Raw genomic sequence first — 18,439 nt, forward strand, 5'->3', positions numbered from 1 at the left:
CAAACAAAACAAAAAAAAAGTACAAGAAACTTTGAAATATTCTCCATTTCAGAGTCCTCCTTAAGGGAAACTTTGAGATCTTTTCTGAAAAAGCCTAATTTCTCCTGTTAAAATTCTTCATTTTTAAGACTTGAATAGCTTCATTAGCCTAAATATGTTCAATATTTGAATGGATAATAAAACTATCATCAACACATTGGTACCACGGAACAACGGTGTCTGTTCTGTATAATCTTCATTAGAACTGCACGTACAAAGCACAAATACTCCAAATTACTTGAAAAACCCAGATATTATTCTTATCCATCATGTGAAATCAAGAATTTAATTGATAGTCACTCTAAATAAAGAAGAGAGTAATATCCAAGACAGTTACGGCAGTCCTAAAGCTAAAACATTTCAAGTTCTGAACACCTCGCTTGCAGGACTAGTAACTAGTCACCTCATTTATTGACTGCAGTGAAATTATGTGCAATCATATCTGCTCTCCACTGTCTAAACTGCCTACAGGACCTAATAAACAGTAGTCTCACATTGCTGCTAATCAACTGGTACTCAAGGTATGTGAAACATCACTGAGAAACAAGCAAGAGGAAACAAATCTGTGCTTGACAATAACATGTTCTGAGAAACAAAACCCAAACCTTTGACTAAAGACAACAACTTTAACTGTCATGTTTGAATGTCATAGAACTTCTCACTGCAAAAGTGTTTGAAAAAATATGCCTTTGAATCACTGCAGAAGAAGTGGCATTCAGCAGATCTGCTGATCATTCAGGTTTTAATGAACCTCTAGCATATTTGCAAAAGAGAGGATATTAACCTTGGTGTTCTGGTTAAGTTCCAACTTATGTAAATAAAGTTCACCTGCTGTGATTCAACTTCCCACCTAGCTGGCAATAGATAAACCTATCTTCACTTCTCTTCAAATACACTTCATGCAGAGTCATAGTGGCAGAAATCACTGCATATCAGCTGTACAGTGTTAAATGTACAGTAATATTTGTTCCAAGAAGGAATCTGCTTTTGGACCAGAAATTCATTATACTTATACAAACACTGTGTTAGAGTATATAGTTGCAGAGATATGTATAAACTGTGTTTAATAGCATACAAGATGTATAGGGGAAGATTAAGACTTCATACACACGTGCTTCCGGCTTTATTGTTACACTGGCAACACATAGTGCAGAAATATTTGTCAATCACTGCTGAGCAACATAGGATGCATGATGCAGCTTAAATTAGAGGCAAAAGTCCAAAACAGCTTTCAAAGCTTCAGGATAAAAACACCCAATAGCCCATGAAGTGCCATTAAACGCCCCTCTCCCAATTTGGATTCATGTAGCATGCTAACTTTGGCTTCAGTTCAGAAAGTTGCTTGAGGATGCAGCTAGCTTGAATTCTTTAAATGGCATGCTGATTTGAGACTACATGCACACATATACTGGCATACAGTGACAGAGCCACAGAAGTTACTTAGGGTCTTAATTCCTATTTTTTCCTCTGTAGTGCAAAACCATAGATTTGTGTGTACACAGCTGAATGATTTTTTATTTTTATTTTTATTTTTTAAGACCCATCAGCTTTATCACTCCAACATCTTGTTGCCTATGAACTTTTTTTTTTTGGCATAGTCCTGTGGTACATTTTTTCATAATTCTTTCTATGACCTCTCATCAACATGGTCTTTCATTATAGGTACAAATCCGTGTTCCTATGTTACTGACAACATAGCTTCCATGCACCACCATTCCATGAATAACAGGAAGAGAGGAAAAGGTTGAAGGTAGATTTACTATGGGATTAGTTTGCTCTTTCCTTAGTAATTAGCTGAAAGAGGATGACTTTATTGATATTTTTTTTTCCTTTCCTTCTACTACACAATATCTTGGAAGTTTCATACCTAAAAATGCTCATCTAAGTATTATTACTTATATGAATAAAATACTCAAGGGAAAAAACAAGTTCCACTTCCATTTGACTCTTCTTGGACCACTGTAACACCTCACAAAGACCTAAAGCTACCCAGGATAAGCCTCCCTAAAACTGGGGAATTACTTAATGACAAGAATTATTTCATAATTTTCTGTATATATTATTTCATTTATTTTTTGTTTTGGTATAATATCCCAGGGATATTATCCTCCACTTGGAGGAGAGGCAAGGAGAAGAGGGGACAGCTCCTGAAGGACAGAGACTGAAAGGAACTATTAATCCTTGACCACAAAGGCTGAGGTTTAAAGAAAAATTATCTCCCAGGGCCTGTTGATAAGATAACTATGCTTGTAAGCATTGTACTTTACTTAAGAACATCATATGAGAAGATATTTATTCTTAAAAAGCAACTATTTTGTAAATATTTGTTTAGGTCACTAAACTTGCTGTTAACTACACTTTCTGAATAACTGGTAGCTGATCAGCTTGGATGGACCAGGTGAAGAACAACAGAAGCAATATGAAATTTGTAATGCTAAGCCCAGAATAAGAAAGCCAGAGCTGCTGAATTCCTGGACAGATGGCAGGAGAAAGTTGGTGAATGGGTGTGAATTTTCAGAACCCCAACATCAGCAGTACAAGGAAAGCCTCCTAAGCCTGGGTGCATGCAGCATGCATCCCTCTAAGATTGGCCTGTCAGGAAAACCAGGACACACAGGCTAAAAATAAAAGAGAAATTGTGGCTCACTGGCACTCTACACATATCACAGTAAACAGAATGATTGCCAAGGTTTCTCCTCTCTCTGTTTTAGGCATATGCAGCTGGCACTGATGTGTTGTTCTCATGCACCAAAGGCAGCAGATGGAATGAATTACATATTTCAACAGCCCTTGACATCACATCAAACACCTTGGCTTTTAGTTTTAGAAGAGTAACTCTTGGGACTCTCTTTTCTGACTTCACCATCCAAATAAGTCATACACAGTTATTTCCTTCTTTATAGGACAATATAGCCATGCCATATGTTGCAGACTTGCCAGTCCTGCATAGTAAAACTGTGCACCAGTAGCAAAAGAAAGCATTATAATTGATGGTTTTTAGCTAAGATGTAACCACTAAGCAATGTATTATAGGTAGCCTCTGCAACAAAGGGCTTTACAGTGTCCGTCATATGATAGAAAAGGTAGGGAGTTAAGAAGTTTTGTAAGGAAAATAAAGAAGTTTCAAGTCTTTAATGTTCAAAACAGCTATATTGTGCTATGTTAAGTCAGCTGCATTTACAAACATTCTCAATTACTTGTAATTTATTCCTTAAGTTTCAAAGTTCTCTCTCCCTCAGGAAGTCCACCTCTGTCACAGGTGGGGTTCCTTCCCCTGCATGATGCTGATTGCAGTGACAGGTTGGGGGCAGTGTCTGGCACAGCTGAATGTGCCCCACAACACATCTTCATGGAAAAATCTCTATACACACAAAAGTCAGCTGAATGCCTGTTTCTGAAGTTCAGAGTACCTGTGATCCAATTACGTCTGCAACTGTAACACTACATAAGGTGGACAAGGGATAAAGACCCCACAAGCCTGCTCCAACACCTGACCTCCATCACTTGCTTGCTTTCCTCTCCCAGAGTGGTTGTCAGACAGACCAGAGGAGTCACTGTTCTTATTCACTCTACATATGCATCTGAACCATCTCTGTGTCCTTTCCCTACCAAAAACCCCAAATTATGTGCTTCTGCTAGACTGGGATACCAGTTGGAGACTGCTTCAACATAACAGACTGGAAGCTTCAGCACAGAGCAGATGGTAAGAGTGAGCTCTGAGGAGGGGAAAGCAGGGAAACACCATGTCTGCTCAGGGCCAGGAAAGTACCTCATCTAAATCCCCTGAAAATTTCCAAGTGAGTAAGGTGATGAGTTTTCCTGTTCTTAGAAGCTTGCAGGCCTTCCATCTTTCTGTAGCAAGTTAACAACAGCCTCTGCTTTTATGTTACCAATCATTTCTTCCAGTCTCAGGATTTTGGCGGATCAAGCAAATGTACTTTGTTATGACCTTGATTCCCTCCGCTTTTGCTGAAGTGTGATCAATGGTGGCTATTCTGCTATTTTCAGATAACGAATAGCTTCTAAGACTTCCAGGCTACATCAGACCCATATCCTGCTATAGCTTTTTAGCTGGAAATTTTGCATGTACAAGTGACTTTGATCACAGCTAGCTCAATACTTCTTTGAAATACATTACCTAGTAGCTACTAACACTCATGTCAATCTCTTAATCATACTCTGTATTCTCTTTCCTCCTTTCAAATATTAGCATCACTGTTTTCCCAAAAGGCAGTTTACTTGCATTCAACTACTTACAATTTTAGTAATTCAAAAGCTGAGTTTATTTTATTTTTTTTAAATTTCATTTAGCAGGAAAACACTTGAGATGTAATACAGATTTTTCTCATGTGCACCTTCTTCCTCCAAAGATATTTTTAGTTATTTTTCTTGGGAGAAGATATGCTTCTCTCTCATTTTCTTCAGTTTAAAAAAAAAGTTTCAATATCTACCCCTGAGAAATATATTCCTAAGAATTTTCTCTAGCTTCAGGATCTGCTATGCTAACAGTTCAGAGTGAATTGATGATCTGTTACAGATCCCCATGTAATATTGGGTGTTTCATGTTCTTACCTCCATCCAAAGTGTACTCTCTTCTCCACCATTAAGATACTTACTCGCTTTGCCTCTTCTCATTTTTTCTATGTATCTGAAGTTTAGCTTTCTGCCCAGTTTCTATTTATTTATTTACTTTTAAAGCAGAGGGGACAGCTGTGAGAGACAGGATTATTCTGACAAAGATGAACTACTTCAATTCATCTCTGTTGTCCACTATCCTAATCTTTCAATTGTTTTAAATCAGCCACTCTAAGTGAACAGACTAAAACAGCTTCCAGAAAAAGAATGAGAACATAAAGCCCAGCCCAGATATATCAAAAAGGTGGAAAGAAAATGGATTGCTAAGTAAAAGCAAAGTAAAACATCAACTCAGCTTACAAAAGCAGACAGAAATCAGCAAGATGTAGGCAAAATACATCACAACTGAAATTACCTAAAATGGAATGAGATTGGAGTTCTCAGTCTGTATATTCAGAGTCACTTTATGAAAGCATGCCAGGCAAAGTACTTATTTGTTGTCATCAGCACTGCTTCAAAATAAACTGATGTTAGCCTTCACGCTCAGTACCATGCTTATCTAATGTATTTGCTAATCCTATGTAGTTCATAACATGATGCAGTTAAGACATAATTGATATAGAAAAAAATCAACTGTCACAGTCTTTGATTTAAAAAGCAGAGATGACAGTGTATCCTGTTCCTCTTACAGGAGTCAAGCACAGATCTACTTTTCTTTGCTATTGATCAACTAAATCACCAGCTGTTTATGCAGAATTGCTGGCAACCTTGGAAGTGCAATTTATCTTTCTAAGCTCTATGAACTTGATTCACCCATTTGTTTAAGAGCACAGCAAGCTAACAATATGTATGTTTTTCTTATTAGTACATAAAAAGGCTCAAGAAACAGTCCCTAACCACGCAAAACTTCCACTGGAGAAATTTATACCTGCTGAAGAGTTAAAGGATGAACTCCACAAGTTCATCACAAGTAGCATCTATATGAAATGAATATCTTTATTATATATATATAAAATATATATAAATATCTTTATCTGCCTAAGGTCTAACACTTGAAGCTTATTATAGGCAAATTTTAAAAGTTGTACCAAGTCCATATAGGTGTGCACACAGGCAGGGAAAAATGTGTCTCTTTCCCCCCCAGTTTTAATTACTTTTTTTTTTTGTCTCCTTTTTGTTATCAGCTTACTATCATGGTCTTGCGCAGCTGAGTACAACTACAGAAGTTTTTACATACCATAGACATTTTGATATGCAAAAACCCATAACAAGGACGTCACATTCTCTACTTTCACATAAGAGCGTAGTTTCAGTTTTCTGTGCATTTCAAAAAGCAAGTTAAAGATCTATGAGGTGTAGGTCCTGCCTAGCAAATTTGATTTCCTTTTACGAAAAGCTCACCGATCTTGTCGATCAAGGGAAACAATCTGAAACTGATGTGATCCTTTTGGACTTCAGCAAAGCTTTTGACATGGTTTCAATAGGATCCTACTGGACAAAACGTCCAGCATACAACTAAACAAAAACATCATCTGATGGGTGAGCAATTGGCTGACAGGTAGGGCTCAAAGGGTTGTGGTAAATGGGACAACATCAGGCTGGTGGATGGTCACGAGTGGGGTCCCTCAATTTAGGGCCAGTCCTCTTCAATGTTTTTATAAATGATTTGGATGTAGGACAAGAAGGTGTTTTGAGCAAATTTGCCAACAACACCAAACTTGGAGAAGCTGTAGACTCGTCTGAGGGTGGAAAGGCCTTGCAGAGAGATCGGGAAAGGTTGGAGATCTGGGTGATCACCAACCACATGAAGTTTAACAACAGCAAGTGCTGGGTCCCGCACCTGGGACAAGGCAACCCCAGCTATCTGTACAGACTGGGTGATGAGATGCTGGAGAGCAGCCCTACAGAGAGGGATCTGGGGGCTGTGGTTGGCAGCAAGTTGAATATGAGCCAGCAGTGTGCCCTGGCATCTAGGAGGGCCGACCGTACCCTGGGGTGCATCAAGCATGGCATCGCTAGTCGGTTGAGGGAGGTGATTGTCCTGCTCTGCTTTGGTGCAGCCTCACCTCGAGTGCTGTGTGCAGTTCTGGGCACCGTAGTACAAAAAGGATGTAAAACTGTGGGAGAGTGTCCAGAGAAGGGGGACGAAGATGGTGAAGGGCCTAGAGGGGAAGACGTATGAGGAGCAGCTGAGGGCACTGGACCTGTTCAGCCTGGAGAAGAGGAGGCTGAGGGGAGACCTCATCACAGTCTACAGCTTCCTCGAGAGGGACAGGCACCAGTCTATTCTCTTTAGTGACCAGTGATTGGACCCAAGGAAATGCTGTCAAGCTGAGGCAGAGAAGGTTTAGGCTGGACATCAGGAAGAGGTTCTTCACTGAGAGGGTGGTTGCACACTGGAACAGGCTCCCCAGGGAAGTGGTCACTGCACCGAGCCTGTCTGAATTTAAGAAGCATTTGGACTGTACACTTAGTCACATGGTCTAAAATTTTGGGTAGACCTGTGTGGTGTCAAGAGTTGGATTCGATGATCCTTAAGGGTCCCTTCCAACTCGGGATATTCTATGATAAGTCATCCTGGAAATGTTGATCACAGTTTTCCACTAATTTTTGGTAACAGACCATTCTCATGTTACTTGCTTCAAAACTTATTAGTTCAGCGTATATTGGCTATATGTTTGCTATCAGATCCTATCTGGAAGCCAGGTTTCCCTCTATCCAAAACAAAAGCAAACTTATTTTAACACCTCACATTCCCATACAAGACACTCATTAACAAATGTGCCCAGGCACAATCAGATCACATCTGGTAACTTGTCTAGATTTAGTAGAACTATCATGACCATTTACTAAAATTAAAAACCTCATGTTTTAAGGATATGTCACAAGTGTTCTCACAGATCTCCAGTGCAGTATTTTACAATAGAGTGGATCACAACCTCTGAAGAAATGTGTATGCAGCAGAGAGAATGTACATGCATGAAGAGTTGAGCACACGGTACCTGTCTTTTTCAAGCTGATTATTCTGATGCAGTCTGACAGAAGCTACAGCTTAACTGTATCATTTTCAAAGGCTCTCTGACCGTGTGAAAGTCAACAGATGTGGGAATGTAATAACAGTTGGAAAGACTGAAAAACCAGGCACAGAACAGCAACTGTTAAGTTCCATTTTTCTCTCCCTGCTCTGACACACAAACACAGAGTAGCCACTAAGTAAAGCCTCCTCGTGTAAACCCAGCTCTTTGGAGAAGGGATGAGAGCAGCAGGGAAAAGGCAGAAATGAAAGAGTAGCAGGAATACATCATTCTGTCTGTAAAACAGAAGTAGGAAGAATGCACATGCCAGAGCCAGCAACCCATCACGACCTAGGTGACAGAAAACAAACAGTGGGGAAATGGAGACATTTTAAAGACACTTGCAAAGATAATTTACAGTTACAATAGTGATCCAGAGCACTGAAAAATTATAGCTGTCAAATGACTAATTGGTGATGAACACCAAATGACTGAGTGAAGCTGTTTGACAATAACTGTCAGCATGATCACAAACAAAATACCAGCTACGTACCCAACAGTCCCACCCAGCATATTAATAAGAGAGCTGGGACAATCCTTCAAACTATGCTGCATAACTGAGGCCCGAGTCAGTGAGGTCAAGTGACAAGTGATTTCATTTCCAATTAAAGCTCTTGTAATCATGCATTAGCAGGTACCTTTTAGTTGCAGCACTCACGGGTATAAACCAAACTAGTTTCTTACAAATAAAACCACAATCTATTCTAACCATATACAGCACTTGCATCTGAACCTGCACAAATTGCTTCTTCCCAAGATCACAAATGAAAATAATTTGTGCCTAAGAGCCCTTTTTAGAAATCTGTTATGATTTTAATCAAATTCGCTCACCCCCAAATACTACAATATGAAACTAATCACTTGCTTTTTAAGTTTACACAGACACTAAGGAAGTTTCAACAGCTGTTGGAACAACATTGCAGCCTCTGACTTTTTAATAAAGTTGCTGCAGCCAAAGTTTACTATAAATTGATGATTTAGCTGGATTAGATGTTAATATGCAGCTTGATATATTATTCATGAGACTGAGTCACAGACCTAATTAGAAACATGACATGAAAAGCTTTCGAGTCCACAATCTGGATTCTCCCTGACATGAAAGATTTGACATGTGAATAAATTTTCACTTACTGAGAGAAGAGAGATAAATGACCTTTTACATCTAAATGTAAAAATGTCATGTTGGAGATGCATCACTTGCCTTCCTGAGAGTTTGGGAAAACCAGGAGCAGTATCCAGTTTGATATAAGAGAAGCCCTTCCGAAACAGACCACCTATCTCTATGTGGTTGCAAAATGTCTGTTCCATTCTCCTGCCCAGTCACAGACATTAAATAAAAACACATAATCCCCTGCCAGACAAACTTTTCAGGAGCTTCATTAAGACGGCCTAGAAACAGCTTTGCTTAGCTGTGTGAAGGAGGCCTATGTTGTAACTACACAGCCCTAAATACCTGCATATACCAGTTGGTGTAATGTCAGCTTTCCAGGCTTAAATGATGATTAAATAATCTTAGAGAATTGTTACTTAGATGTTTTGGCCCGAAATACTATGTTAGTGAAATTAGTAACAATAGACTCAGACAACAGCAGAAGGGAGCTGCTGTTCAATTAATGACACTGACTAGCAGCGGGCAATAAGTGTACCTGGGAAAGCATTAGTAACACTTCATATTAGGGGATTATTTTGTGCAGTGAATTATTCCAGTAATAATTTATTTATTGAGGCATATGCCAAAACCCAACTTGCTATAACACTAAGTGAAGTTGGTATGGTAGCATAACCCTTAATTATTTGCCTTCCTAAAGACTACTTTTTTTTTTGAACTCAGGACTGATTTTAAGAGCTCATTTTCCCACACTTGCCTGTTTCAGCGCTAATCAATGTGTTTAGGATGACAAATATTGTTTTAAGAAATATTATTTCTGTTGAGATGTATTTTTGAAAATTTGGGTTAATTATTTCTTATCTTGGTACATAGAAGTTTGATAATTTAATTTCTACTATAATTCTTTACATCCTCTATTCATATGCTACGTATTATCTTACGCACAATGAAACCAACCCTCAGATATAGAAAAAAATGAAGGTATCACTGGATACATCTGAAATAAATATGGTCTGCCAGGCATAGAGAGAATATGATGAGAAACACTTTCTTCAGTTTACAAAACAAACCACCATGATATACTAATTAGCTGACAACATGGAAGAAAGTATTTTAAAAAGAGAAATTAAACTTAGATAGAAATTAGTGTCTGAAACTTGCAATCTCTCTCTCCCTCTATACATATATTCCTAGCCAACATTGATCTGAACCTGGTAAAGCCAAAGGATAACCCAGCATAAGCAAGGCTTCTGAGTCCGTGAAAACAATCTGAAGTGGCACATAAGCAACTGAAAGCTTTTTCCAGACTTGACAACATTGAGAAATACAACAGCACAGAGCAAGAAGTCATTATTAATAAACACAGCCAACAGATTGTAGTCAGCTGTCTTTGTATGAGGGCAATACTGAAGGAGATAAGAAGGAAGAGGTCAGAATGTACTAGTTTCCAAAATTAGTAATTCATTAACATTTCACTTGAGATCTATTATGAAGAAGTCAGAAGAGGAGTAGAGTAATTCTTAGCATCAATGATCTCAGTGTCCTGATTTGTACAGGATCAACTCCTGAGCCATCTGTAAGATTTACATTCACAACCAAACTCGCTTCTCTTACCTCAAGTTGTTTATGGTTTTCCAGCTTGCAGGAAAAAAACACTGTGACAAGGATAAGAGACTATTTACTTCTGAGTTATTTTAAAATAGTATTATGTTTTAGACTTACTGCCAAATAGCTTCTGTTGGTGGTACCATTCATTCTACTCTGAATGCACCAAACAGCAAAAAGCGCCAACTGAGTAGAAGCTACAAGCAAGCAGTCCCTGTCTCAAACTGTAACTGTGCCATCTGGCCTTTTGAAATTTGTAGCTGTTTCTAATAAAGCACTAATTAATGCTTTTCATAATCCGCCATTGTTCGGCAATACATTAGTTTTCATCTCTAGTGAAAACTTTTTCAATCAATGTAATTCACATTCCAGAAGAAAACATGGAAAAGATTAGAGGTAGCTGATTTTTTGATTTATAAATCAGATTAAAGCTTCAACCACTGTTGTAGAGATTACTAGTATGTTCATGGTCCAGATATATAGTTAAACAAATTGAAAACCCATATTTATAAAGATAAATAGCTTAACTAAAGAAAGATCAGGAAAACAAAAAGAATACACAACAAATCAAAGAGCACGGGCTTGACAACTTAAGCCTTATGAGCCCAATTTCAAAGTCTGTCATTTAGCTACAACGTATTCACCAAATGTAACTCCCCCAAAGGACATAACTCTTCATAAGTCTTACTGAAGATAAAATGAGAAACTCACACCCTTGACATTGTCAGTGACAGAAAACAGACCTCAATGTACTACTGTTCAGATGTGTATTTATTCTAGAGAGGGATCTCTTTTCTTACCGTACATGAAAGAGCAGATCCTTTATATTCTTCTCAGCTCAATTGACACTCCATTGGTTAAAGCTAGGGAGGGGGAAAAAATAAAAAACATTTTAGGTAAGGGATTTTCACAAATTTTCTTGGCCTGATATGTTTATACAAGACTTACAAGAAATAATCATAAGACAAAGGTTCTGATGGAGGTTGCCTATGTTATGGCTATTTCAAATTAAATCTAAAAAACTAACAGCTGATGCCAATATGCCACAAGTCCTTACACTAGAACAATATAGTAAAGATGAGGTGGAGTCTGGTGATTTTCTATTTCTTTCTCCCAGCAGCGTGTTATTCTCTTAACAGAGAGTTAGGAAGGAAAGAGAGCTAAGAAGGTCAGACATGTAGTACGATGAGCCTGCCCTATCAGAAAAAGTTTTCTACCTCTGCTCCTGTACATGTTTTTGGATTTCCTTATGAAAGTTATGAAGTCAAATAAAGCATGTAAACTCTGGTTAAAACAAGAAGTTTTGCCTGTAGCATCGTGATGACGAATGCAAGTAAGAATATTTCAGACCTACCAATGTGAGCAACACATTAGTAGTTTCTACACTTTCAAATTCCATCCAGAGCAGTAATTAATAGATGCTTAATAAGAAGCCACATGTAGTCTCATTCAAATTCACCCCAGCACCTCCTACTAATTTTATTCCCTATGTAGTGATCTCTTTCAAAAAAGAGCAATATACTGAAGTCAATAGGACAATCCCATTCCGTAAAAGGAGAGAATCTAGACTAAAGATGTAAAGTACCTCTTTAATAAACCAAGTAAAGTTTGGGAGAGATTCCTGAATACAGTCAGCTCTAATGGAGACATGAAGTTAAACAGTGAAAGGAATAACTGCTATCAAATAACATTGACCTATTGTAAAGAAAATATAATCTATTTACAGAACAAGCATAACAGCAACTAAGCTCAGTGTTTGACTCAAAAGCAAATAGTATCAGTGCTTTAACTGATGTAGTCTATCTTCCTTTGAGATGGTAACAATTATGTTGTTAGAAGATTTATATTTTTGGCTTTCTAGTTCTGCTTTTCAGATAGCTACTATGGTCATCTGTAACAATCCAGCTAGTTATTAGGGAAGCATTCAATGTTCAGAGAGATACAAAAGTCATTCCCCTCTCCTTCCTCTGCTAAGGAAACATTCCAGATAAGAATTTAGGGATGCAACTCATTTAAAGGTTCAATTCAGTGTTTTATGAAGAAGTTTTAGTTTGGAAATTATAAACTGAACAAGCTACTGAGAAAATTCAGACTTTTAGATGCAGATTTAACATCACGCCCCTAAAATGATGCGTTCTGCTACAAAGTAAGCCATTTAAAAAAATGGGTTCCAATCTCCCCTTTTCCAGATTTCTATTGCTGTTAAATTGTAAGATTAAACAATCTGCTTTACCAGTTCAGTGAAAAAAAGTTTCTATAGCAAATTATTCTAATCTCTTGTTAACAGTTTTTCTTATATTTAAACACACCATTTCCCTGATTACCAGATGTAACCAAGATTCCCAGAAGTGCTTATATCTAGGAATTTTTACTAGAATTATCAGTCAACATCAACACAGTATTTGCTGCAGAATGCATACTAGGCATTTCAATATGATAACATCACCCCAGACTGCATTTGCCTTTAATTTATTCAAATCAATTTAATCCCAAAGCTTTTATACTGCAGAAGTAGAATATGCTCCCTTGCACATACTTAAATGATGATGTTATATTTGACTTCAGAGTACTATATTAAACACTTGTATATCATGATATATCAGGCTTTCATCTGTGATCATTTTCCTTTCATGTTAATACTTCTTTCAACACACAGCAGCATTCACGTATGGCTCAGGCTCCCATAAAGCTGAGCTTGGCAGGAACTAAGGGTACTACAGTGTGGTCGCAGCCATCTGTCAGCACAACTGGCCATACATTTAAACAACAACAAAACAAAACCAATTAGAAGTCACTGGCCTGGTTACTGCTAAGACCAGAAGAAAATAACTACCAAATATGACACCCAGGAAACAAGCTTGTTGGAGCCAGGGCCAGCTCCTCATTCTCCTGTAACGTGCCTTTGAGAGGCAGTATTGGGTTTCAAGAGCTGTCTTTCAGTGACAGGAGTTTGCCAGAGACCATGCTGAACACTCATCATAGTCTACTTGAGTTATCTTGAGTTTTCAGTTCATAAGCCCAAGTTTCTAAGTTGCGATAGCTCATGACACATTTCCTATGATCAGTCATTCAGATATATCCATGAAGATGATCCAGAGATGTACTGAGGATATGGAATGGTTTGGAAAGAAAACTAAAGAACTAGGCAGAAACACCTAGTTTGGACCACCATTTATACTTTTATTGCATTCTAGTTAACCATCTCATGGCCACTGCGAGATATAGTTAGTAGTCCATTCAGGTTAACAACACAAATCAAGTTTATTTTTTCAACCTTATCACTGAAAGCATGAAATTCTTTTTTTTTTTTTCATCCCGGGTAAACGCTTAATTATATATGCTTATTATATATGCTTAATGCTTATTATATATGCTTAATTATGCTTATTATAAATGCTTATTATATATGCTTAATATTTGAAAACACTTTCTTGGTTGATCAGAATAAAGGTACATTTAAGTATAGTCGCAAGCATTTTATAAATATATAAAATTCCCATTGATTACTGGATTAATTCCCAAGTTTATTTTTTATCTTTTGCTCTTGCACTTATTGTTGCCTTAATTTATATTCTGTTATTACTTGTAACACAGAGTGACCCTATCTCACTACAGTGCAATAATAAAGCAAATATTACCTAAGGGATGAAGAGTGTATCCCCCAGTATGTTCCACAATGATGAAAAGTAAATATTTCAGGGAGTTGAGCAATTATTATTATTTTTTTTTAAATAGGAAAGAAAAAAGAAAAAAGCTTGGAAGATGTCACGAATTCTAGCTCAAATACAGAGCTCACTAAGAGCTTCTAGATAAAGCCAAAGAAACACATGCACTGTCACCTTATCAGCCTATGAGCAGTATCCCTCCTGAACAGAGATTTAGATCAGCTGGCTTAATGACAGGGAGGGTGAATACCGTGACCAATTTTAGCTGTATTGTCTATAAAGACGAATACTGTCTTTGACAGCACCACCCAAACGCACGCTCTTTTCTATGTAGCTTTCATAACATTTAGGTATCTTGACTACAGAATTAAAAGAGCTAAGGTCTATTTAGTATCACTTGACACTGAATCTTCAGATCAGAGATAGAAATGCAAGTATTTAAGCAATTAACTGGAAGAGAATAGGAAGTTGATTTTTATTTTACAGGAAGGATTAAGTGGGAAGTAATCAAAGTTAGCTTTCTACAGAGGCAGCTCTCAGCTAACAAACTCTTAAGATAGCACCACAAGCTAAAAAAATATGAAATCTGGTTGTGTTGTATACCACCAACAGCATATGAAACTGCTAGCAAAATATCATGGAGACTATTCTCCTATATCTCTGAGTTCCAGAGAAAACTTTGCTTAAAGCCTGGTGTGCCCCATAGGTAGTAACATTAATGCTAACACTGACCAACAGAAATGACTGCAATCATGCTACTACAATCTTCTACTGCAGATAAAGGCAATCATGCAAATGAGTTTCCTGTCAAATTGCTATCTAATTTTAGTAATGTCCATCCAGCCTGGATATCATTACTTTATATTTTTGTTTCTAAGTCATCACAGAACTGATAGCTGCAAGTAGAAAAGAAAGAAACAATGAGAATGGTCCTTGGGTAATAAGGAAAAGAAAACTTCTGGGCTGTCAGGAACTAGAAATAGCATATACTACCTCTATCAGCTGTATTTTTTTTTTTCTTCTCCACCATTGCCCATTCCAGGTATCCCATTACTGTGATTTAGGATTTTGCAGGCTCAAATACAGAGGGCAGCAAATTTAAGAGGCCTACAAGAAATAAACCTTACCAGACCCTTCCCACCTTCCCCAACATAAAGTTTAAAGTATAAAATGAGAAGGAATACAAATTTTTTGTAAGCATGATTCTAGAACAATACAGTATTAGCTGTAGATTCAAAAATGCAAGGGAGAATGTTTCTAGCAAAGTAGATGCTCCGTGTCTGTCCCTTTAAAGGGATGAAGGATGGAGAAGCAGCAGGGAAACGTTCCTGAAAGTGTCTTTTAACACCAAGTAAAGAGACAAGTTAGCCATCTGAAAAGCAAAACATGATTTCTTTTACAGATCATAAGACATATTAAGCAGGGCTACATTCTTGGGTTTCTGTTCTTAACCAGCAGCAATGTACTTACTTGTGGTCATGAGGACAGTAATTGCTCTTGGATATTTTTGTTTCTAAAAAAGTTTCTAAACAGAATATGGGGAGACTGCATTAAACACACTTGATCTCATCTTTTATGAAATCTGCACGTGTAACTAACAAGACTATGTAGTTACTGTCCTAAATGCAACATTTTCCAACAGAAGAGGCATGTAAACCCTCCATCAGAGATATATTCTCGAAGGAACACATTTCATCCTGAGACACCATACATTTTTTAAATTCAAGCTTTTGCAGGCTTTAACATTACAGTTGGACTATCCAGGTTTTTTGTTAAATAACTAGGCTTGTAATCAAAGAAAAAGAAAAATCCAAAGGAATGAGTTTTAGTTGGGACAAGTCCTGTTTTCTGTAGCATTAGAACCTCAAATGCAACTCAGGAAGGTGAAAGCTTGTGGTTGAAAGGTGTCCTGAAGATGCACACCAGCAGCTAAGGACTAGATGTCTCAGTTGTTAGGACACCTGCAGGTGGTGGCAGTTACTTGGCAAATGTGTAGAGCACTTCAGAGGCAGGTGCTCTTGGTGTTTCCATCAGCACCTAGACCAGTTAAACACCCACCCACCCACTCCCACCTGGAAGACTCATGCTCCCTCCCTCCCTATCCTCTCACCACAGTACCTCCAAGTTTCATATCCCCAAGCCCTTAGCCAGGCAATCAGAGGACTTCCCACCTCCACAGGCATCAACAACCTGCACCAAGTGAGATGCTGATGTTAATTAACAGGTGGGCATCTCCCTATCCAAGGCAGGTGCGGGCTCCTGACAGCCTGGAGAATGTTTCAGTTCAGAAGTGCAGAAGAACAATGGGAAGAGAAATATTGCAGGTTTTCTAAATGATTTTAAACTAGTAGAAGAGGTATTAAGTTTCAGAAAGACTATGAACATAGAAGTCAGGAAGAAAAATTGGAAGATGACAATAGGAAATATGCCAAAGAAGCGTGGCAAGGATAAAGGACTCAAAGACAGATAAGAGGGGATTATAATCTTTGTAAACTGATGAGGGAAAATGACAAGGACTTGCACATTCAAGTTCACCATCTTCCTGACTTGTATGCCTTCATCCCACTTCTCATAAATCCAATAAGATTCATTTCCTGGAACAGCTTCCAGGTCTCCATCCCCAGACCCACCTCCTCTCCAGCACTCCCCACCTGAAGAGTGAGCTGCGGACATATCAGGAGCTGCGTTCCTAGCCAGCAGCATTCAAGGCAGCCAGAGTGTCAAGAAAGTGGCACCATGCAGCATCCAGGAAAAAAAATAATAATTAGGAAATAGGAAGAAGGAAATATTGATAAAAGGTCACATCTATTCTGAGTTTTATGCTTTCAGCTGCATGTTCCTTTCCTACTAAAAGAAGCACCTGAGAAAAGCTTGCCAAAAAAAAAGAAAAAAAGGGAGTGGGTGGAAGCCATCAAAACAAAAATATATTCCTATATAAGAAGAGAAGCTGATTCAGTTGTCACCAGACTACAGAGAGTGGTTTCATTACCAAAGAACAAGATATAACTTCTCCCCCTACACTTAGGCATTGTAATAATAAAAAGACCCTGTAAAACCACTGCAGTAAATTAGGAAGCTAGAAAAAATACACAGGGCACAGGTTAATGGCATTTATACATATTTTTGGGAAGAAGAACAATTACAATTTGCATCTCAGCACATGCCCACTACTTAGCATAACCTTAAACACTAATAAATTCAAACACGACAGATCAGTGGTGCTCCTACCTGCTACTTTCCATACACAGCAAAGGGCAGCAGCAAGTACAGCTCTGTTTTCCTGTGGCTGCTGATGCTGCACTGCAGTTATTCCAGCCACACCAGCACTAGAGTGGCCCCAAGTTGTACAGCCAGTGCCTGAAACAGGCATGGAAGCGCTTTGCCTCCCAGGTAAGGACAGCTTGCACTTCTCTCCCTTCTCCAGGAGGAAAACAAGTAGTACTAATATCCATGCCTCTTAAAACCTTCACTTAACAGATTAGAAGAGCTGACAACTACACACTCCTCAGAAAGCCTGTTAATAAGATGCAACTCACACCCCCAGGACTGGCCAGCCCCAGCTGTCCCTCATCACCTTTTGTGACCTCCAGCTAGCACCCCACACTCCTAATCAGGTCCTGCTCTGCCCCAGGGCACAGCACATGACTGAAGAAGCAATTTCTAGAAATAGAGTTTTCTTCTTAAATTCCTTTAGTCTATGAGTTGTGGTGGTAGTTCTTTGTTGTTTTGGTTTGCTTTTTTGTTTGTTTGGTTGGTTTTGCTGACAAATAAAAGAGAAAATTACCATCTTATTCTTTTTCTGCAAGCCAGCCTACTTTTCTACCTCTGAGATAACCGTGAGCATAGCAAAAAGCTTCTTAAAATCTAGTCCTGCTTGTCCAGGATCAGTAGCCAGACTCCTTCTCAACCCACTGAATGAGGCTGTGACCTTGAGACTGTAGATTTGCCACACAGGAACACTTGCAGAAGGTAAAAATGCTTCCTTTGCACCAGCTCTGCTTCTGCACCATACATTCAAAATAATGACATTTCTTACCACAAGGCACAGAGCTGCACTTAAGCACCTAACAAATATGAATGTGCACTAGAGTATATAACTGAAATTCTGCCTCTGGACAGCTTCCTCCCCAAAAGATTTTTATCTATAAAAATGATATGTGGTTCCTACACACCTGGGGAAGATTTAAAAAGGAAAAAAAAAAAAAAGGAAACCCAATTCCATATGAAGATGCTTGATGAGCTAGATTAATGTTATTATCTAACACCTTACAATTTATCTTTTGAATTGTATTGGCAGTGGTGGTGGCTACAAGACAGCAGAGACACAATCAGACACATACATGGTACATATGCCCAGGTTTCTTCACTGTCTG

At 38.3% G+C, this 18,439-nt stretch overlaps 1 long non-coding RNA gene across 1 annotated transcript in view; it reads right to left on the reverse strand.

Annotated features, from left to right (window-relative positions):
* LOC106019248 (uncharacterized) overlaps positions 1-17,598 on the reverse strand; it is a 153,941-nt gene extending 136,343 nt beyond the window's left edge. Inside the window, exons 1-2 of the long non-coding RNA XR_011810835.1 lie at positions 17,295-17,598; positions 11,202-11,264 (exon numbers count right to left, since the gene is read on the reverse strand). This is a non-coding gene — a long non-coding RNA (uncharacterized lncRNA). The remainder of the gene's footprint in view (positions 1-11,201; positions 11,265-17,294) is intronic.
* Between the last annotated feature and the right edge of the window lie 841 nt (positions 17,599-18,439).

This window comes from Anas platyrhynchos, chromosome 7, assembly GCF_047663525.1.
Source record: "Anas platyrhynchos isolate ZD024472 breed Pekin duck chromosome 7, IASCAAS_PekinDuck_T2T, whole genome shotgun sequence".
NCBI classification, from domain to species: Eukaryota; Metazoa; Chordata; class Aves; order Anseriformes; family Anatidae; genus Anas; species Anas platyrhynchos.